Here is a 24,104-nt window from a genome sequence, read left to right as displayed (position 1 = left end):
GGAAGGTGGAGAAAAAATATTAGAGAAAATTATAATGCTTTATTAAAATTATAAATACACAAACTGAGAAGCTCTAGGCACCCTAAACATACTAAATACAAAGAAAATTATACCAAAGCACAACATCATCAAATTTCTCAAAACCAACAGTTAAGAGAAAATTGTAAAATAACTGAAGAAAAAGGTCATGTTAACCACAAAGAGGCAAAAACATAAGTATTACATCAGATTTCATGTCAGAAACAAACAAAAAAAACAGTGGAACAGCATTTTGAAGTACTAAAAGGAAAATAAAACAAAAGCAAAAAAAAAAAAACTTGTCAGTGTAGGATTCTATACCCAGCAAAATATCTTTCAAACATGAAGGCAAATTGAATTTTTTGAGACATACAAACACTGAAATATTTATCACCTGAAGATGGTAGTTACACTGTAAGAAACAATAAAAGAAAGACTTCACACAGAAGAAATGTGACCCCAGGTGGAAATATGCAACTAAACCAGCATTTCTCAACTGTTTTCATGATCATCCCCCTAAGGAGTCTTTTTGAAGGCAAAATGAGGAGAGTGACAGAGGGTGAGATGGTTGGAGAGCATCACTGATTCAATGGGCATGAACGTGGGCAAACCCTGGGAGATAGTGAGGGACAGGGAGGCCTGGTGTGCTGCAGTCCACAAGGTCTCAAAGAGTTGGGCACAACTCAGTGACTGAACAACAAGGAATCTTTTTAGATTTTTTCCCTAATTGCCACGGCATAAAATATTAATGCCACAGACACAATGTACATCTATTTATTTACCGCATGTTTATCTGGGCTTGCTACATTAAAAGTGATATTTTCTGTCCCCATCCCCAAGAATCGATTTCACCCATTTGGAGGTGATACTATTGTTATATATGGTATAGCACTTTTCTACTGATGCTGTAAAAAAAAATTATCACAGACTTACTGGCTTAAAGCAACATAAACGTGTTAACTTAAAATTCTGTGAATCAAAGGTCTGAATGGACCTCTCTAGACTAAAATCAAGATGTCAGCAGGACTTGTTCCTTTCTGAAGTCTCAAGAGAAGAATACACTCCCTTACTTCTTCTAGTTTTTGGAGCTCACCCACATTTCTTGGCACATTAAGGCAATAATGCTACAACCCTCTGAGTAGCCTCTCTTATTTATATCACTGACCTCAGCCTCTAAATTCAGCCAAGAAAGTTCTTAACTTACAGGAAATCATATGATTAGAATAGGTCCATCCAACTAATCCAGGATAACATTCTCGTCCCAAAGTGTTCTTAAACTTAATCACATCTGCAAAGTCCTTTCACTGTGTTAGAAAAATATTGACAGGTTGCAAGACATCTTTTATTTTCTGAGGGGCAGGGGGTGGGCATTATTCTGCCTACCACACATAATTTAAACAAAGAAATAAGTAGTAGGGGAAGACAGTGACTATGTGGCTTAAAAAATGTGATTTTGTTCTTATTAATTAAATCCTTAAAATACAATTAATTATTACAACAAAATACTAATCATGTAGTGTTTGTGTATGGTTTATAACTTATATAAAATAAAAGTATATTATAACAATAATACAAAAGCCCAGAAGGCTGAAATCTAAGTTATTTTAGGGTTTTTGGACATGAAGTGTACATTGTATAAGTTTGTATACCACAAACCCTAAACCAGCTTCTAAAATACAATAATGAAAAGATATTTATAGAAAATACCTAAATGAAGCAAACCCCAGCCATAAAGATACTTAGATCAAAAGAAAGTAGAAAGAAACAGAACAATGAGATAGGACAGAAAATAAAGAACAAGATAGATTTAATGAATCATATATAATTAAATGACTGAGTGACTGAGCAACAATATAACTAAACACTATAAATGTACCTGGTTTATACACTTCAACTAAAATGCTGAGATTGTCAGGTTGGCTAAAAAGGTTGTTGTTGTTCAGTCGCTGAATCATATCTGACTCTGCAACCCCATGGACTGCAGCATACCAGCCTTCCCTGTCCATCACTATCTCCCAGAGTTTGCCCAAGTTCATGTCCGTTGAGTCAGTCATGCTATTCAACCATTTCATCCTATGTTGCCCCTTCTCATCCTGCCCTCAGTCTTTCCCAGCATCAGGGTCTTTTCCAACGAGTCAGTTATTTGAGGAATGCATTAGTTGTTTGCCAGGCAACATGTTAAGTGCTTGTACAGGCTAATTCAACTTTCCTAGCATTCCTTTGAAGTTGGTGCTATTATGATTACTATTTTCCAGATGAAAATATTGGGGTTCCAGAGGGGTTTATAAGTTTATCAGGTGGCCAAATATTGGCGCTTCACCTTCAGTAAGAATCCTTCCAATGAATATTCAGGTTAATTGCATTTAGATTGACTGGTTTGGTCTCCTTGCAGTCCAAGGGACTCTCAAGAGTCTTCTCCAGCAACACAATTTGAAAGCATCAATTCTTCGGCACTAAGCCTTCTTTATGGTCCAATCACTTTCACTTTTCACTTTTATGCACTGGAGAAGGAAATGGCAACCCACCCCAGTGTTCTTGCCTGGAGAATCCCAGGGACAGGGGAGCCTGGTGGGCTGCCGTCTATGGGGTTGCGCAGAGTCGGACACGACTGAAGTGACTTAGCACAAGACTAAAAAGCTCACTAAAAAGACACAACTAAATTCAATGTGCAAATTGAGTCAGGCCTAGGTCACATTATAAACCAGAGTTGTAGCCCCCAAAGTACATGGTCTTAGAGTAGAAAGGATGTAGTTCCCCATAAGGCAATCTTGGTAGAATTTCTATAAGAGTGAAAGGACACTGGGAGGAAAGAGTCCATAGATATCTTTCTCAATGTCTCTTTCTAACGTGAAAATAATATATTCTTCCCTCCCCCCTTTTTTTCCCAACAGAGGGAAACTTTGAATTAATTTCTCTTTTGTTTAGTTTAAGAGATTCTCATAAAATAATCTTTCTTCTCCTCTTTCCCTGGATCTTTCTCCCCTCCTTTCTTACTAGATCATTTCTGTTCGTCAGTCCGGCTACCTTAAGAATGAAAAAATTATCTAGTTTAACCAAAGGTAGCCTAGGAAATGTTCCAAAAGAGTAATATCCCCAAATACCTCTCCTCTGGACTATCAACTACACAAGCTATACTATTGATCCATTTCCCATTCATTCATTCTTTCACTCATTCATGACCAAGCTCAAATATCACCTCCTCTGTGAACCCCCATATGGTGGTAAACACACTTTCCTCTGTGTTCCTGCAACATGTTTGAAATCCTATTAGAAGTGATCTGTTCTTTCTACCTCTCTTCCCCATGACAATAAATCATTTACAATAGATATGAAGTTTTTTTTAATCTTTATCAACTATCTAGCAGGAAGCCCAATAGACGGTCTAGTAGTAGAATCACAGATTCTTAGTAATTATCTTCTCATCAACATAGAGACGAATGAATAAATGAATTAATGAATGAATGCCCTGCTGCATGGCAGGGTCCCACTGTCCCTCCCTGGCTCTATTTCCCAGATGGCTAACAGGTTTCATCTTTAGGGCCTACAGTGAATGACACATAGTGTTTCTATTGAGCTTTGTCTTAATAAGGATAATCGGTGATACTTGAGCTCAGTAGAAAGAATGCCACACTTAAGGCACCTCTGCAGATGCTGTCTTTTGCCATAACTTCTGATCTGTTTACTGGTCATATTCCAGGGTTGAACCCAGCAGGGCACAGTCTAGCCTCAGAGGTTCTGACCAAGGAGTGACAAAGCTCCTCAGAAAAACAAAAGCCATATCAGGTCAATTTTCTTGTAAACTCCTAATCAAGAAAGGTACTGGGGTCATGGATCTTGACACCACCGATCAATCAGTCCAATCCCTTGACCTCAGAGGCCGGTTGAATCCTTGCTGGCCCCTTCCCAGTCTTACCATGACCCACAGACAAAGGCAATTACAGCTGGACCCTCACATGTTCCTTCTTCTCCATCTCCAGCCAGTTCTAACTTTTTACACACATTACAGGGCACAAAGCACTTCCTGTGAATACCAACCTCTGCTCTAATTTCTTTTCCCAAGAGGGAAACATTTGGTGACTTCCAGCTGAATAGCTCTCCCATTAATATCAATTCCATCTCATGGAGCCAAGCAGAAAACTCCAAATACATCTAAACCTTCCCAGTGTGGACCCTTCTAAGCCAAGAGCAGACTCGCCATAGATGTTCCTCCCTGCACCACATAGCATCTCTGTCTCCATGGTGATCATTACCCCTTCTTACCTTCTTTTGAGTCATACCTGACTTTCTGGTGCTGAAAAGACCCCCCGCTTTTGCAGCTTCCCCTATCATTCTGTCCAGGAGGCAGTCTGGGGTGTCTAGCTCTGTACACAATCCACAGGCCCATGGAACTGCTGGCACATCTTTTGTTTCTGAAGGATATAATGGAACAGTGTAGACCTTGTATTCTGTGTGTCCCTCACCTCCCTGGATTTCTTGGGTGACTCTATTCCCTTCTTTTAAAAAAAAAAATAATTTGTTTATTTTTTGGCTGCACTAGGAAGGTAATGGCACCCCACTCCAGTACTCTTGCCTGGAAAATCCCATGGATGGAAGAGCCTGGAAGGCTGCAGTCCATGGGGTTGCTAAGAGTCGGGCACGACAGAGCGACTTCACTTTCACTTTTCACTTCCATGCATTGGAGAAAGAAATGGCAACCCACTCCAGTGTTCTTGCCTGGAGAATCCCAGGGACGGGGGAGCCTGGTGGGCTGCCGTCTATGGGGTCGCACAGAGTCACACACGACTGAAGCGACTTAGCAGCAGCAGCAGGACTTCACTGCTGGGCATGCAGGCTGTCTCTAGTTGCAGCGAGTGAGGGCTACTCTAGTAAGTGAGGTGACCTTTGTTGTTGCAGAGCACAGGCTCTAGGATGCTCAGCTTGAGCAGCTGCGGCTCGCAGGCTGTAGCACGTGGCCTCAGTAGCTGTGGTGCACAGGCTTAGTTGTCTCTGGGCATGTGGGATCTTCCCAGAACGGGGATTGAACCCATGTCCCCTGCATTGGCAGGTGGGTTCTTAACCACTGGCCCACCAGGGAAGCCCCTTCTATTCCCTTCTTCACTGCCACAGTAGGTGTTTCCTAAGAGAGAGTTCCCCTTTCTGCCTGTGGTCCCCAGTTCCGTCCTTTTTTGGAACTAGCACTGCCCATCTCAGTGGAGGCGGTCCATGCTCTGTGGAGCACACCCGCTCTGTATCCTCCAGACAATAGTCACCATGGTGTACCCAGCAGACACCAAGGACCCCTCCAGATCTCTCACTTTACCCTGACACTGAGATGTGCATTTCTCATTTTCAACTAAATCATCACTATACACAGGGAAGAAGAGAGAGGATGCAGTAATAGGCACTGTGGATGCTCTAGAACTCCCACGTTTGCTCCACCGCGAACAGTCCTGGACCCTGAAGGACAGCAGAGCTGTGTTTTCTTCCTACTGTCCGGACTGGGACTTCGCTGAAAGATGTTCTCCTCTGATATCCCTGATATCCCTCCACTGATATCCTACATCCAACCATCCCTCTAGGTGGCGCTAGTGGTAAAGAACCGACTGCCAATGCGGGAGACACAAAAGACGTGGGACACGGGTTTGAGCCCTGGGTGGGGAAGATCCCCTGGAGGAAGGCATGGCAATTCACTCCAGTATTCTTACCTGGAAAACTCCATGGACGAGGAGCCTGATGGGCTATAGTCCATAGCGTTACAAAGAGTCGGACATAGCCGAAGTGATTTAGCATGCATGCTAGAAATAAACTTCTTATTTTCTTTGATCGGAGAAGAATGGCAAGCCACTCCAGTACTCTTGCCTAGAAAATCCCATGGATGGGGGAGCCTGGTAGCCTGCAGTCCATGGGGTCGCTACGAGTTGGACGTGACTGAGCAACTTCACTTTCACTTTTCACTTTCACACAATGGAGAAGGAAATGGCAACCCACTCCAGTGTTCTTGCCTGGAGAATTCCAGGGACGGCAGAGCCTGGTGGGCTGCCGTCTATGGGGTCGCACAGAGTCGGACACGACTGAAGCGATTTAACAGATAGAAGTGAATGCAAACTAGTAAGGCCACTATGGAGAACAGTGTGGAGATTCCTTAAAAAACAGGAAATAGAACTGCCATATGACCCAGCAATCCCACTGCTGGGCATACACACTGAGGAAACCAGAAGGGAAAGAGACACGTGTACCCCAATGTTCATTGCAGCACTGTTTATAATAGCCAGGACATGGAAGCAACCTAGATGTCCATCAACAGATGAATGGATAATAAAGCTGTGGTAGATATACACAATGGAAAATTACTCAGCCATTAAAAAGAATACATTTGAATCAGTTCTAATGAGGTAGATGAAACTGGAGTCTATCATACAGAGTGAAGTAAGCCAGAAAGAAAAACACCAATACAGTACACTAATGCATATATATGGAATTTAGAAAGATGGTAATGATAACCCTGTATGCCAGACAGCAAAAGAGACACAGATGTATAGAACAGTCTTTTGGACTCTGTGGGATAAGGCGAGGGTGGGATGATTTGGGAGAATGGCATTGAAACATGTATATTACCATATGTGAAACAGATTGCCAGTCCAGGTTCAATGCATGAGACAGGGTGCTCGGGGCTGGTGCACTGGGATTACACAGAGGGATGGGCTGGGGAGGGAGGTGGGAAGGGGGTTCAGGATGGGGAACACATGTAAACCCATGGCTGATTTATATCAATGTATGGCAAAAACCACTACAATATTGTAAAGTAATTAGCCTCCAACTAAAATGAATAAACTAAAAAAAAAAAAAAGAAGTGAAAAAAAATTAGTGTTATTTTTCAAAAAGATGAGACTCTTGGGGCTTCACATGGAAATGCACCCAAGGAGGGTCTAATCAAAGTTTAGAAAAGCAGACCAACACTAGAAATCTGTGTTGACACAGGAGCTGGCACATTGAAAAGTACTTAATAAATGCTTGTTCTGTGAATGAATGAATGAATGAATTGGCTTTGCCTGTTAAGTGTCTAAAAAAATCTATGTATGAATCTGACTTACCTCAGTCTCTTTGAATTGAATTTTGCATGGCTACACACACACACACACACACACACACACACACATGCACACACACACACACACACATCTTGTATGTAGAATTGATTAAATGAGTCTTGAACCTGACTACACAATCTCCCTGGTTTTTCCTTGACTAATGCAGTCTACACTTTTTGTGCAGCTAAGGTTTTCTATACTTTGATTCTGGCCTTCCACCCACCAAATATTTTTGGTTTTTCTCTTCCCAAAGAAATACCTATCAGCCCCTGGGAGAAATGTGTGGATAGCACCCTGTGCATTCAGGAGGTAAAATGCCAGGCTTTTGTAAGTACTTATATGTGGAGAGAAGGAGATTACGCAGATAAACTCTTACACTTTGCATTTTGGATCACTCCAAGACCTACTTGCTGTTTTAGATCTATTACCTGGCTCCACTGTCATTTTCCTCTTGATGCTCTGAAGTGTTTAACCCTGAGCTAATTCTAAGATTACCATATGGCAGCCTTGTTAACACAAGACGCTAGACACAGTGTAGGAAGAGAAACTGTAGGCGTTCAAGGGTAGCACTCTGCAAAGCAGAGGCCTTAAAACGGAAACATCAGAGAAAGCAAATGTGTCTTCCAAGTAGAAGACTGGGTTCAATCCTGGTCTTACCACTTACTAAATGTTTTATCTTGGGCAAGTTACAAACCCCTCTGGAACCCAATCTTTTCATCTGGAAAATAGTAATCATAATAGCACTAACTTCAAAGGGATGCTGTGAAAGTTGAATTAGATAGTCTGTACAAGTGCTTAACATGCTGCCTGGCACATAACTAATGCATTCCTCAGGCAAAGAAATTTGCTAGTTAGCCACCTAGTTGAGTAAAGTCAGATACATTTCTCATAAGAATATCAAGTAGAACCTGAACATCCTGACCACACCCTTAAGAGAGCTGAAATGAAGATACTAGGAATAGACTGTTTGGAAGGGAGAATGTTTAAGTCAGAGCTCAAATTCCAGACTATTTTAGTAGACACAAAACATTCTAGATCAAAAGGCAAATATTGACACATTAAAAATCAAATAGACTCAACGCAATGTGGATTCCTGGATTAGATCCTAGAACCAAACATGACAATGGTGGAAAAACTGGTGATATCTAAAAAGAGTCTGGAGTTTAGTTAATAGTAATTTAGCAATATTGGTTTCTTTGTTCCAATACATGCACATGGTTATGGAAGATGTTAATATTAGTGTGTGTGTGCGTGCGTGCTCAGTCTAAGTCGTGTCCGACTCTTTGTGACCTCTTGGACTGTAGCCCGCCTGGCTCCACTATCCATGGTATATTCCCATGGAGTGAGTTGTCATTTCTTTCTCCAGGAGATCTTCCTGATCCAGGGATTGAACCTACATCTCCTGTGTCTCCTGCCTTGGCAAGTGGATCCTTTACCACTGAGCAATCTAGGAAGTCCAATATTAAGTAAGTAGACTGAAAGGCAAAGAGAAACTCTCTACATTAGCTTTGAGACATCTCTGTAAATCTACTATTTTGGGGGCTTCTTTGGTGGCTCAGATGGTTAAGAATCTGACTGCAGTTCAGGAGACCCAGGTCTGATCCTGGGGTTAGAAGATTCCTTTGGAATAGGGAATGGCAACCCACTCCAGTATTCTTGCCTAGAGAATTCTTTGGACAGAGGAGTCTGGCAGGCTACAGTCCATGGGGTCTCAAAGAGTTGGACATGACTGAACCACTAACACACACACATACAGTTATTCCAAAATTTAAAAGTTGTTTTTTTAAAAAAATAATTAAATAGGACTTTGGAGAACTTTCCAAAATAGACTCACTAAAAGTCATGTCTTTAATATTTAGCTTTCCGGGTGATAGATACCTGGAGGAGATGAAAGGTCTGAGATCCTTCTACCTGGATGAAACCAACATAATAGTCATTTATGCTGCCTTATCCTAGCTTATTTTCTCCTTCCTTCAGATCTGGCTTAGCAGGGGCCAGAGCCTGGTCACCAGCTTAGCTTAATCTGAAAGAGAGATGAGGTGTCAGAAAGGAAAAGTGGCCAACATTTATTTTTCCTGAGCTCATTTTTCTCAGAAAAGTCAATGAATGTCTTACGACTATGCCTCCTCTTCCCCTCACACATTGTCCCCACTGGACAATGTTCTTGGCTGTAATTGAGAGAATTCATAATGGTTTCTTGAAAACCCTGATGCAGGTCCCTGAATCTCCAGCCCTGGGGGCTAAAACAAGAGGTGAAGACAGTATTTCATTCAGCAATGACACTGATTCAAGAATGGCTTTGAAAATTTTACTTAATTGAAGTCACATCCCATAAAGTGAGGAAACTGAGGCTCAGCGAGGCTAAGGGATTTATCCATGGCCACATAAATAGATGTGAAGACCCACACAGAGATGGAGTTACAGAGAAATTCCAGTTTCTCCCTGCTTCCTTCATATATGTACTCACATGCATACGTCCACACACACACACACCTTCCCCAGAGGCCAAACCATCTCTGACTTCATGAAGTATGGACCAGACAGGTGTACTAAGTGCTTGACATGCATTAATCCTAACAACACATATCTGGTACAAACCTCATTTTACCAAAGGGATAAATAAAGCCTAAAGAGGTTTATAGCTTCTGCAAGGCTTATATCATTTACAGAGTGGCTGAGCTAGAATACATGCTCATCCGATCTGATTTCAGAGTCTAAATTTTCAGGTACTCCATCACCCAATGGATAATCGTTGAATGAATAACTGAATGAAAGAATAAATGAATGAGATAATGGCCACACAACTTTAGGGGATGAGTGCATAGTAGTCTCAGTAATATTGTACCCTGCATTCTATGTCTAGAACCTGAGATAATCCCAGCCTCTGTTAGAGAGTGAGGTGGAAGCTGTGGATCTTATTAGCCTTGGACAGAATTTGAGGGGGATATGGATAAAGGTGAAAGCACAGGAAGTGAAAAAAATAAAGGAATTGTACCACTATTGAATTAAATAAGAAAATGACCCAAACAGTGTTGACAGCTGTCAATTTAGTACACCTAACTATTGAGTGCAGAAATAGTGGAAAGAGTAAAAGGAAGTCAGAAATCCCCATCTCTCTAGTCGACACTCCTATCATGCTCCTCACCAAGCAATATATAGAAAGGACTGAAAAGCTCTGTAAGAGGAAGGTTCCAGGGTATCTTTAGCAATGTAGTGGAGATGGATAAAGCATATGGACTTGAGGTCAAACCTCCGCCCTGCAAATCAGGTGGCCGGGAGTTAGGACAGCAGACGGTCTTATCTGAGCCTTATCTCCTGTAGGTTTGCCTTTCATTTCCACTGGAGTGGACAGTCCCTGCAAGACTAGTGAATATTCCACACACCCCCCACGGGTTGCTTGTGTCTTTTTCTCTCCTCTTCCCTCTCTTGGGAACTTGACAGGTACTTAACATGTGGGAAGAAGAAACATACCACCAGAAAATATTTCATTAGACAGAGACAAACATGAAACATAAAGAAGCTCTTAGTTCTGTCTCTCACTAGCTGTTGGTTGTTTGATTTTGGGTAGGATGTTCAGCCTTGCTGGGCCTCTTTCTTTATCTAAGAAATGAGATAACAGTCTCTAACTACCATGGTTAATAGGAGAATTAGACATCATCTCTCCAGACTCCTTAGTGCCAACAGAATAGATGCCCTATACAACTTGTTTTTATGTTTTTATCTTTATTGTCATCATTGTCTATTTTATAAAACCTGTTTACATCAGCAGAGTCTCACAGCTACATGCCACCAAACACAAGGACCGAGGCCACATGTCCCCCAAATCCTGATACCACCCAGAGAGATGAAAGCTTGAGCCGTAATAGGGTTTATCATCAGAGTGGAGAGATGAGAGACTTCAGCTGGGCTAGAAAAAGAAATAGTGTGTCCAGCTTGGCTGAAGGGGGCCCTTTTTGTGCCTCCAAGTCCATTGCCTGATCCAGTCAGCTAAAGGGGGAGATGTCCTCTCAGACTGGGCTGCCGTCAAAAGATGGTCTTTGCTCTCTGTAGTCAGATTGTCAATGAAATTCAACCTGAGCTCTAGATATGTACAGGCTGATTAGCAGAACACCCACCATCAACAAACAAAACTAAATTAAACCTTATCTTTTGGGGATATTACCTTTGATTTTTTTTTCTGCTGCTTGCTCCAACTCTAATGGATGTGGTTTAAAAATAGGACCAAACAGTTTATTAAAACCCAAAAGCCTCTCTTGGGACTCCAGGAGAAGTGGAAAAGGCTGGAGGCAGCCAAGTTGCTCTCATTAGGAGCCCCTCCTAGCAAGAACTAAGAGAGTAATCAGTGGGATAATGACTGGAGCCTTGATCACCCCTGCCCACGCAAGATGCAAGCAGAGTACACAGGGCCAGGTTTTTGATGGGGGGATATTCCCCAAAAGAGCTCCTTGAGAGTGGGGTGGGCATCCTTAGAGATCAGGGTAGGAGTTTTATGAAGAAAAGAAAGGAGAAACCTGCATAACATCAACCAGCAGCAATCATGGTGACTAAAAAATAGTGGTAACAACAACAGCAATTGTATTAAATGTCTGCTAAGTCGCGTCAGTCGTGTCCGACTCTGTGCGACCCCATAGACGGCAGCCCACCAGGCTCCCCTGTCCCTGGGATTCTCCAGGCAAGAACACTGGAGTGGGTTGCCATTTCCTTCTCCAATGCATGAAAGTGAAAGTGAAGTCGCTCAGTCGTGTCCGACTCTTAGCGACCCCATGGACTGCAGCCTACCAGGCTCCTCCGCCCATGGGATTTTCCAGGCAAGAGTACTGGAGTGGGGTGCCATTGCCTAGATGGAGTTTTAACACCAGACCCAAGGAGAAAAACAGCAGGAAAGAAGGAAGTAAAAGCAAGGCAAAGGAAGTGATGGAAAGAGGGAAACTTTTTTAAAGTCTTAATTGTATACAAGACAACAGCACAAAGTTACTTGATTTTTATTGGAGTATAGTTGTTTTACAATGTTGTGTTAGTTTCTGGTATATGGCAAAGTGAATCAGATATATATATATATATATGTATACACATATATATACACACATCCTCTTTTTTGGATTTCCTTCCCATTTAGGTCACCACAGTGCATTGATTAGAGTTCCCTCTGCTATACAGTATGTTCTCATTAGTTATCTATTTTATACATAGTATTAATAGCATATATACATCAATCCCTACAATAGCCAGGACATGGAAGCAACCTAAATGTTCATCAACACTGGATGGATAAGGAAGAGGTGGTACATATAGGCAATGGAATATTGTTGCTGTTTAGCTGCTAAGTTGTGTTCAACTGTTTTGCAAATCAGACTTGCAAATCCCATGGACTGTAGCCATCCAAACTCTTCTGTCCATGGGATTTTCCAGGCAAGAATACCGGAGTGGGTTGCTCTTTCCTTCTCCAGGGGATCTTCCCAACCCAGAGACTGAACCTTAGTCTCCTACATTGCAGATGGTCTCCTGCATCACAAGTAGATTCTTCACAGCTGAGCCACCATTACTCAACCATAAAAAGGAGCAAAATTTGATTATTCGCAGAGACATGGATGGATCTAGAGACTGTCATACAGAGTGAATAAGTCAGAAAGACAACACAATGGTTCTTTTACATTATTATTTTTTAATCCTATGAGTGGTCTGCCATTTTTCATGTCAAGAAATTGAGACAAACAAGTGGGCCAACTTTTCCAGTCTCATGGCCAGTAACTGTGAGAAGTGAAACTGTTGCTTTGGCCTCCTGGTACATTCTCCTAGACTGGTCCTGGGACTGAGTGTGAGATGGGACATCAAGCTGGGCAAGGCTACTGTCTTCAGAGTCTGGATCCCACTTCAATGAGTGAGGGCCTGATTTTCCTACCAGTTCACATGGCAAGCAGAGATTCACAGCATTTTGTCATATCCCACCCTACTGCTATTATTTTTTTCTTTATGTACCAAAACACGCTCAGGTACATACATATGCAATGGCCCCATTTCTGGGTAAAAGAAGGACAGAGGCTAGGGTACCCTGGACTTGCATTCTCTTGGTCCACTTTCTGCACAATTGTACCCTTTCTTTCTTCTTCTTTGTTTTACTTTCTGTGATTCCCATCTGGCTTGCTTTTGTGTCCCCTCATCTTCTTTATTCTTATGCCGGAGTGTCTTTCTCTTTCTCTCTCTCTCTTAAGGCAGTTGTTTCCAATAAACCCTCACTTGTTTTCTTTTTTTTTTTTTTAAGTTGTTCAGTTATTTTAAGTTTCCTCTTCCACAATCCTCTGTCTGAATTTCTGCTTTCCATCTGGGCCACTTGATCCCCTCCATTTCTGGAATGAAGACAAAAGAAGGTTCTTGTTGTTGTTGTTCAGTCTTGAAGTCATGCCCAACTCTTTGCAACCCCATGAACTGCAGCACGCCAGGCTCCCTTGTCCTTCACTATCTCTCAGAGTTTGCTCAGATTTATGTCCATTGGGTCAGTGACGCCATCTAACCACCTCATTCTCTGCCGCCCCCTTCTTTTTTTGCCTTTAATCTTTCCCAGCTTCAGGGTCTTTTCCAATGAAAAGGTATAAGGAACTTTCAGAATCTGGCCTGCTTTGGGGAATGGAAAGGCATGGTAAAGGAGCAAATCACAGTTGCTGATATTTTCAGCATTTTTATTATATCTCAGGTCAGCTAGTAATGCAGTAGGACACACCTTGACTGGCCACTAGAATAATCCATGCTCCTGCTTTCCTAGCTCTCTGTCTACACACTGGATAGGAACCTTCAGTCTGAGTGCTCCCCGTGCGTGTCTATCAGTTGGGATCCTGGAAGAAAGCAGAGAACACACTCAAATCGTGCAACATAAAATGAGTTTGAGATAAGGACAACTTACAAAAATACAGGCAGGCTGTGGGCATACCACAAAGGGTGGGGCGGTGTCCTGGGGATAGTAACTTATCTTTCTTATTCAAAGAACGTATTTATTTAATTCCACTTTCTAAGGAGTTATAGATAGCTGAAACAGGAAAAGGAGATATAAATATTTGTTGCTATTTAACCCTTGCCCTTCCATCTCTGAAACCACTCCACTGTTACCATCCTCATCTTATACAGGATAATCTGAGCATCACAGAAATAAGATGACTTATCCAAGGTCTCATGGTGAGTCAGCAGCAGTTCTGCAATTTGAACAATGATCAATCTGGGACTAACCTGCATTCCTTCATTCTTTCTGTTCTGCAATAATGATGGAGCTGGCTTGATTCTAAGTCTTCCCGTGTCACTTTAAAAGAACTGAGAGGGAAGGATGGCACAACTGTCTTTCCTGGGCAAACCTTGTTTCCATTAGAATTTAATTTAGATTTAATAAAATGCTTAATGAATCTTAATTAAATCCAAATTGAAATTTAAAAAAAGGTTTAACAAGGTTTAATAGTGATGTGAGAGATCACACAATTCCACTTCAATAAATATTTTCCTAATAACAAATAACCATTTCATTAGTGAGGAAAAATGTTGCCATTAAGTCTAAATTAAATTATCCATAATTTACTGGCGTAGTTAACAGTATATGTTAATGAAAAACATATAAAGTTTTTTTTTTCCCCTTCCTGCCTGTTATGAATGACTCTGGTATAGAGAATTTTAAAAAAGACACTTGAGTAGGATGGATTGGGCGGGTGGTCTAAAGTCAATGGAACCATCTCTGAGTTTCTGTCTTCCTACTAACAGAGAGAATGGGGTAAGAGAAGAGAAAATATGGGCTTTCCACAAGTGCCACCTGGACAGAGTGGGTGGAGAGACTGTGAAGCTAGGCGATAACTGGCTCAAGAAAAAGGTAGAGAGAAAATTCAGATTCATATAAAGTGGCACATATCAGATGTGCTACAGAAAGACTGAGGATTCAGGATGTGAGAGAGGAAAAATGGGTCCAAAATGCATTCCTGTTGCTTGCGTGAATGTGTGTTTATACATCCAACTTTTTATTTCTTCAAGATTGAACATGACGCATGTGAGGGAAAAGATTGGGGTGGGAGCCTGTAATAGGGTGAGAGAGGCAGAGACGGAGACGCAGATGGATTTCTGGAGCAGGGGATCAGGTTCCAGGGTGGGAGGTGAGTTTCCAGTAAAGAAGATAAGTCTTTAGGGAAAGGGCAGTGGGTATCTATATGGGGTCCTAATTTTGTGTTCCACTCCACAATGCTGTTGTGATTGGATACAGAAGGGGCTGTGACCTGAATGGTGTAATTCTGCAGCAATTTGAAGTGTGTCAGAGACAAAGAATTGCCAACCAATATTGTCACTCCAACATGTAATCAATATAAATATATGAATGCAATATTTTGCATTTTATTTTATATTAAGTTTTTTAAATCTGGTACAGCATGTCTGAGTTTGGACTGGATGCATTTCAAGTGCTCAGTAGCTACATGTGGCCACCATATTTGACAGCATGGATCTAGTCACTTCCAAAATACCATACAGACGTTTAGGGACATAGGGAAAACATTCAGATTTGTAGATGAATATTGAGCCAGAAATTATTGTTTAGCTGCAGTTATTGAATGTTGTGAGAAAACCTGATTTAATAACTAGAAAAATTATTCATGCATCAGTTCATGGTGGATACAAGTAGTGAAAATGACCAAAAAGCAAAATGAGTTAATAGGGAGTCATTTCACAACAGTGGATTCTATTAGAAAGGCTAGTGATATTTTAACTTTTGAAAAATGAAAGCATAAAAAATATCACAAAGATAATATAGACTGGGAAGTAGCATCATAATTAGAAATTCTTCTGACTTCCCTGGTGGCTTAGTGATTAAGAATCCACCTTGTAATGCAGGGAACACGGGTTCAGTCCCTGGTTGGGGAGCTGGAATCTCACATTCTGCAGAGCAACTAAACCCTCACGCTGCAATTGTTGAGCCCAAGCGCTACATCGAGAAGGTCCATGCACAGCAATAAAAGATTCCATATGACACAACGGAGATTTCCATGTGCTTCAACAAAGACCCAACACACCCAAATAAATAAATAATTTTTTTTAAGAAAATTATCTTACTTATCCCAATCCCAAGAGTTGCTGTTGGCATTAGAACTCTAGAGCAGGACTCCTTGATGTCTTAGGGTTTATAAGCAGTATGAGGGCGAGTGTCAAATCTGTCTTACCCATTAGAGTACCTTAGTGGATGCTCAAAAAAAAAATAAAAATAAAAAAGTTTCTGAAGTGCATTAAATGAAAGAGAGGAAAATAGACAGCAAAAGCACATGAAAATTTCCTGAGAGCTGAATACAGAGATGCAAAGCCAGAAAGGGGAATCCTACATGAGGAGAGGGGTTAATGCCACCTTTCTCCAGCTGTACCTCATCTTCACTCTCATCCCAAGGAGGTGAGATGATTAAAACATGTACAACTTCCCTGCCCTGATATGTGTCACCAACTTCCCTGGAGCTGCACAAAAAGATTATACAACAATCTGTGTTATTTCTCCAACCTTTTGATTTCTATAGTTTTACTCTCCCCAACCTATTCTCCAAACTGCCTGTGGAATATAATTCTTGATAGCCTATGACTTCCTCCAGGGCAAGTTTTGTTCATCTCCATGCACCCAACTAAGTGTCTAGCACAGTGCCTTTAACCTAGCAAGCCCTTCAGAATAGCAGTTTTTTATATAGGAAGACATACAAGAAAGAAAGAAAGAGAAAGAAAGAAAAAAAAAGAAGATAAAAAAAATGAAGGGAGGAAGAAAGAAAGTTAACAAAAGGTCACATCAGCATTTTTAAGACATCTTTGTAATTTAATGGGTCATTATTTTGGCAGAACATAAATTTGGTATTCTTGATGGTTATTTTAACTATACATTCAGGTCCAAAGTATTTACCTGCCAGAGCAGGGGGAATGCATTTGCGTTGGTTCACATATGCAAACCCAACATTTCTGTAAAGGATTTTTCCTTCATCAGGACCCAGTTCTTAAGTCCACACAACACATCACTAAGACATTTTTTAACATGATAATGTTTCTGTTTATTCTGCCTCCCAGAAGTTAGAGACTACTTGATGTTTACAGTACAAGAGATCCGCCTCTTAAGGCTCAAGGGTCCTTAATGGTTCTCTGTTCTCAGACTCAGATGCTGTTTTGTATGGCCATCAGCTCTGTGTTGGAGGAGTCAGGCTGCAGACCTTTAAAATCTTCTTGCCCTAGATAAACAATACTGTGTGTCTGAGCCTTCCTGAAAGGGAAAACAGAGTAATCTAAAAAGGCATGTTTGTAAAAGATCAATTTGTAGAAGTACTAGGTGATTTCTCTATTTAAAAAAACAAAACCATGTCATTTATTGGGAGGAAAAGGATTCAGGGCCCTTCTGTCTGGGCTTTGTTATCTATTATTAGTTTTTCTGTTGGAAAGAAGTGAGTATATAGAGATTTAACATTAAAAAAAATACTAATAAGTATTTCAGCTGTCTGGCTATTGTGAGTTGAAGACATCTGTATTTTTAATTAGCCCTTTCATAAGTGTGATTATGGGATGTCACATGGTCACCCTTGAAACCAACACCTGGAACTCTGAAAGGACAGCCATTCAGAGTCCGAGGGCTTAGCGCACACCGGGATGTCCTGGCAATTGCATTAACTGTGTTATCAAGAGGTCTCCAGACCCAAATGATTTTCCTGTCTGTAAATTAAATAATAAATGAAAACAAAATCTACTGGGTCCAACAGGAAAGCACAAATATAACAGTGAGAATTTCCTGTCACAAGGATATTTCAAACCCCTGTTATCAAAAAAAAACCTACTGAATGGAGTCCGATAAAGCCCTCAGCCTTGGAGAATGAGTCACAGGGCACTCAGAGCTTCTCTCGGTTTCACCAGCATGAAGAGCTCAAGGTCCCACTGGAGACAAAGCTACACTTGAAAAGAGGGTGGAGGGATCAGTGTTGATTCTATGAAAAGCTCTGTTGGACACTCTGGACTCTAAATTCTCATGGAGAAAGTATTCTATGCAGTGGCTGATAAAATGCAACCGTTCTTCAGACTCATGGGAAATTATACACTTTAATTTTTAGTTAAGAGCCACAATTGAAAAAGGCAGATCTCCCCATTGGCTGGAGTCTGCATTGCCTCTTAGCCCTCTTCTCTTCAGTCACAGATGATCAAAGGCCACCATCTTAACCACACAGGCTGGTGATTGCTCACTGGGGTTCTTGCAAGTCATGCCAACCTGATGGGGGAGAGAGACGCATGATCTAGATTCAGCCATTGCTGATTTCAAATCCCTCAGTTTCACCAGGACTTGATGGCAAAAGCTTAGCGTGCCAATTGCCTTCAATCTATTCTTTTTCTTACATGATGAGTTTTCTTCTTTACTCCCCAATTCTTGTCCTTAGTATTTTTAATTAATGATGATTAACAGAGAAAAGTCTATGCAAACTCACATTAGGTGAAGGTCTCCTTCTGGTCAATTTCCCATGTCAAGGTGTGTAACTTGGCATCAATGTTATTAAACTCCCAAGAGATTTGGGAAATGTGTCTGGGGATGAGGAAGCCTAATCAAGTATGATGAATAACTTATTCACTTCCCCACATGAATGGTGGGAGGGGTTTAAAATTCAAGTATTAAAGGCAGAAAAAGAGGGACTTCCCTGGTGGTCCAGTGGTTAAGAATCTGCCTTGCAATGCAAGGGATGTGGATTTGATCCTTGGTCAGGGAACTAAGATTCCATATACCATGGAGCAACTGAGCCAGCACATCACAGCTAAAGAGTCTGCGGGCCACAATGAAAGGCCCCATATGATGCAACTAAGATTTCATATGCCTCAACTAAGACTGACCCAGCCAAATAAATTAATTAATTAAAAAAATACAACAAAAGATATTTTTTTGAGAACTTAAGTGTTTATTCCCAAAGCAATTATTTTAAGTAAAGAAAATAAAAGACATTTTGGATATGCTATAGCTTACGTTCACATTTGTAAAAACCTGCACAAAGATAGTATATATTTTGCTGAAATGAGCAAAAGCTGCTCAAAGACACAAGTCCAAAATTTACACTACAGTATTCAGTTTTGATCTGCCAAATACAGCACATATTGACAGAACTGAAAGAGAGTTTTGTGGCTTTTCAATCCTTTACTCAAAAACCTGTCAACGTGTTTCAGGAAATAAGGGTAAGAAATTCTGGGAGTATCATAAATGTTCTCAAATTTAGAGGGATGTTGCTGGAGACATGAGAATGGGATTCGAAAGTCAGAGGGCATCCCTTAGAAGTCTGTGCTCCGGTCCGGGCGTTTCATGGCTCCATTTCCCTCATGGTAGGTGGGTTCTTCTCACCAAAGTTAGGACAGCAGAATAGTCCCTAGGAGTAACACCTACTGGCTGGAGCCAGACCCCACCAATAAAAGCGAGAGGTTCTGCTTTATTAATATCCAGGCAAATGTGCAAGCGCCACTCTTGTTTCGTAGACACACAAAATACAAAGCTCGCTGGCTGTATGGAGGGTTAAAATAAGGCTGTCTTCACCTCTGCCCTAAATCTAAGACTTACCTTAGCCAATCAGCCCCTAAGAGGCAATCACTGTTATCATTTGTGGAAGCACTGAGACAGGGTAAGAGCTAAAGACAAAAGATGGAAGGTCAGTAGATCTGCTGTGACTTGGCTTATTACCTGAGAACCAGAATGTGAAAAAAAAAATCAGGGTCTCAGTGTCCTGACCTGTAACTAGTAGTCACCTTCCTTATTCATAAATTGTGGTCCCCAGAACCAAATTCTTGGCTCCTCAAAACTGAGAGTTTGTAAGGAGGACACGGCCAGAGATGCAGCAACAAGAAAAGAAATGCTTTCTTTCTTTCTCTTACTACAATGGATCACTAGTGACAGTGACCCACACAAGAATGAATTAGCACAATGCTTGGATATGTTATGTTATATCACTTTGTCTCTCATTTCACAAGCAAGGGGTTCATTCATTCTTCCATTCACTCATGTTTCCATTTAAAATAAAAATTTCTCATTCAGAAGCCCCTCCCGCCCTCCTTCTCGAGAACTTCAGAGACCCCCACCCTCCTTCTCATGTCACATAAAAACAATAGGACTTTTATGTGACATGTTCAGCCCAGATTAAACTGATTTAAAGGAATCTTAACTGTAAGAGCAACTTGCATCTTGAGGAGCACGGTGCAGGTATTTTATAAAGTGATAACTTCATACTTTCAGTTATGAAAGCACTTCTACCCAATCTTTACTCAAAACTTAGCCTTGGATGACAATACCAATATTTCTCTTTCTAGGGAACTAAAGAGCCATAATTTGAAATAAAGATACTCTTAATTTCAAGGGCTAACCGATACAACTTTCCACCAGTCGTACCTATGATCATATTAGAAATAATAGATCAGTGTCACTTAAAATGCATATTCTTTCCAAATAGCATCATAGAATAATTATGTATTCACATGAACTTAATAGACTGATTTTTTTCACAGTAACAAAAAGAACTAAACACATGGTAAAACAAACATTCATTGGAGACAGCTATTCGGTATACACTTCCAGAACAATACAGCAGAATTCATGTTTGGCATCACCTACAGAGAGCATCTTTTTTTTTTTCACTTTGCATTTAAGTGGCTACACATATCTAAGTTCTTTTCTTGTGAAGCAATAAATAATGGAGATGATTTATACAATGTCTACAGAAAATCAGCCCTCAAAAGTGACAAGAAAATGGCCTGGTGCCACAATTATGAATTTTTATTAAGAATCAATTCAAAAAATTACAGGAGAAAGAGGAAGTGAGTGTTGTTCAAGACAAGGAGGAAAGGAGACTGAAATCGAGCAGACCCAGAACAAGTGTAGTTTTGCTTCAAGTCTGCTAGAGAGTAAACAATGCAATCATTTAACAAACACATTTTTGTATTATATTCATAGTCTTCTTTCTTGTGGGATTTTTCTCATGCCTTCCCTCTTTGAAGTGAGTTGAGAGAGTTATGTCAAGGATAAGTTTAATACATGAAAGCCTTCTGACATAAATCTACAGGAAGCTGGCCACTGTTTCAGGCTCTTGAGTTGCCTACACTGGGAGAAACCTGAGTGAGCATATAATTCAAGCATTTTAGGTTTTAACTCCGATCAGTGCATCACCCTCATTTATTATGGGTGTGCTGAGACTGTACTTTGGCTTTATCAGAAAGAGAAGGTTATTGATTAGCAATGTCTGCTACAGACATAGCAATCATGAGTGATAGTGTGCACATCGCATATTTGGCACTTCTGACTTAGTCCTTTGTACAGATGTAGAAACCAGGGCTCATAGATCGCTAAATGCTGAGCCCCAACTCTCACAGGAGCAAAACTATGACAAGAGCCCTATCTTCTTTGCACTAGAAACAGGTTTAAAATTGGATCCAAGACACCTTGATTCTCAGTCCTCTACTTTTTCATTCTTCTCCACTTATCTTCCCTTTGCAAACATATTATACTAAACCTGCTGTTATTTTTTCTAATAAAAACACAGTGCTGATTGTATACTGTGATTCAACCAAAACAAACAAACAACAACAACAAAAAAAAGCACAGCCAAATATTGCTCTAAAGCAAAAGACATCTATAAGAGCAACTCTTAAAAAAATTGAAAATTACATCTCACTTTAAACATCTCCCATTGTGAAAATGGGGAGTGGGGGCAGATAAAGGACAAAAGTCATCTCTATAGTCTGAAGTAGAAGGTATTGATCTGGCAGGGCCAAGAGCATGTCAATGTTATATATGGCAGTGAACCGGATTGGTGCACAGCAGATAGTATTGTTCAATAGTAATAAATAATAATTATGTACAGGGATTGTCTCACGGATGCGCCATTCTCCCGCCTTCACTAATAATCAGAATCTGGTTCCTTCAGAAACCTCCTTTCACTCTTATCCTAACAAGGCAGTAATTCATTCTAGGTCCATGGAAGGCCCATACATCTCTTCTAAATGTCCCTTCTGCACAGGCACATAAGATGATCCTAAGTTTAATTAAAGGTCATGACAGCATCCTGCCCTCTGGTCCTCTTAATTCCATATTGTTCCTTGTGACCTGCCCTGACACTGTATACCTGGCACATCCGGGGATAAGAACCAACCAGCTTCCATGTCTATGCTGTGATTTTTTATATCCCCAGGGTTGGGGGTGGGGGAAGATTCTCAACGGACTTTAACTGTAGACATTGGGTATGTAGACTTTAAATCACCATCTGGATGTTATGTGTTCATTGAAGGACAGCAGTGGCAAATTCTTTCAAAATATTTAGCACAACTGTAAGAGCCCTACGGGAACTAAATGAGGGCTTTTAAGTTAAAACTCCTTGTGCTGGGCCAGCACTCAGGTGATGAACTCTTGTGCTACTCACCACTTGAAAAATAAAAGTTTCTAGTGTCTCATAAGCCATATCAAATATGCCTATAATACAGCATACTTTAATCAGATGAAGGCCACAAATCTCAAATATCATCATATATGCAGCTTTTCATATGGAAAAAAAGAAGTTGCTATGTCAGATGGCCTAGCTTGTACCCTGCCTACAGTTTGGCTAGATTTATGAATTATGTAAGTCATTTCTTTTTCCTCCCCTGAAAATGGGCATAATAATAGTCATCTCGCAAGACTGGTAAGAATAAAATAAGAATACATACATTTAAGGAATTTATAACCATACCTTCTGCAAAATCCCTGAATCATTTTTAACTATTTTGATTACCTGTAAACTGTATCAATATTAATATAATTGGCAATCATATATTAATAAAATGAGGTCCCAGTAGCACAATACTGCAAAATGCCCCATAGCTGGTCAACATGCCAGCTTCAAAATCAAACTTTCATATCATCCATGTCTCCTAGATCATACCCAAGCTTGTAATCACAAGAAACTAAAATCCAGGAGAAAATAATGTTTAACAGAAACACAGGCTTTGCCAGTCTAAAAATGATTTTCCTAAGGGGACATCCACCTTCCCAAGAGACAAGAACCGCTGTCTACTTTAACTTCAGAATCATTATCCCCTGCCTCCCCCAAAGAGAATGCCTTGCATGTGGGAGGCTGGCTCTTACAGAGTATTTGGGAGCTCAACCATGGGGTGCTGGTGGGGGAGGGGAGGAGAGCAGGCAGGAGACAGAGAGTCAGCAGATCAATAGAACCACTTTAGGATGATGGCTTCAGCTGCAGAGGACGAGCAGGGCTGCACCGCAGGCCAGCTCCATCACTGCCAGGAAAGACCCATTTGCAGGAACAAAGGGCTTTATCTGTCCTACCGGGCACAGGACCTCGCTCAGCGACTCTACTGCAGGACACTTCTCGATGTCCCAGACTACCTGTCGGTTCTGCCCTGGGCCAGCCTCACAGTTCATCTTTAGATGAACAAGGAACTGGGATGGGGAATAGGGTGGGTCAAGGAAGCACTGACACAGGGTGTCAGACCAGAGAGAGAGATTAACATCCCAAACCTGCAAGGTTGGAGGGTGGGATTGATAGATGCCTACAGTCAGAACGAGGTGGCTCAGTGGTAAAGAATCTGCCTGCCACTGCAGGAGACCCTGGTTTGATCCCTGGGTTGGGATGATCCCCTGGAGGAGGAAATGGCAACCTGCTCCAGTATTCCTGCCAGGAAAATCCAATGGACAGAGGAGCCCAGCAGGCTACAGTCACAAAGAGTCAGCTCCGACTGAGCACACACAAATGGGCAGGAGAGCCCCTACTTTAGCCAAAGGATGTCAACTCCTCCCCAGGTGCAACCTTTTGACAGAACTGCTTCTAAAAAGAGGGAAAACTGACTGATTTGTTCTTCAGTCTTTGTTTCTTTCCCAAGTCCCTCTGCAGAGTGTGTATCTGAAAAGGAAACCAGCTCTATCCAGCTTGGGAAAAGGAAAGAGAACAGAGGCAGGGCAGCCCCATATACTGAAGGAAATGCCAACGGGGCAGCAAACTGTCCACGTTTCAGGATAAACTTGACTGAATAAGTAGCTAAAAGCTCTGG

This window comes from Bos indicus, chromosome 13 (assembly GCF_029378745.1).
Source record: "Bos indicus isolate NIAB-ARS_2022 breed Sahiwal x Tharparkar chromosome 13, NIAB-ARS_B.indTharparkar_mat_pri_1.0, whole genome shotgun sequence".
NCBI lineage: Eukaryota > Metazoa > Chordata > Mammalia > Artiodactyla > Bovidae > Bos > Bos indicus.
This window is presented reverse-complemented; position numbering follows the sequence as displayed.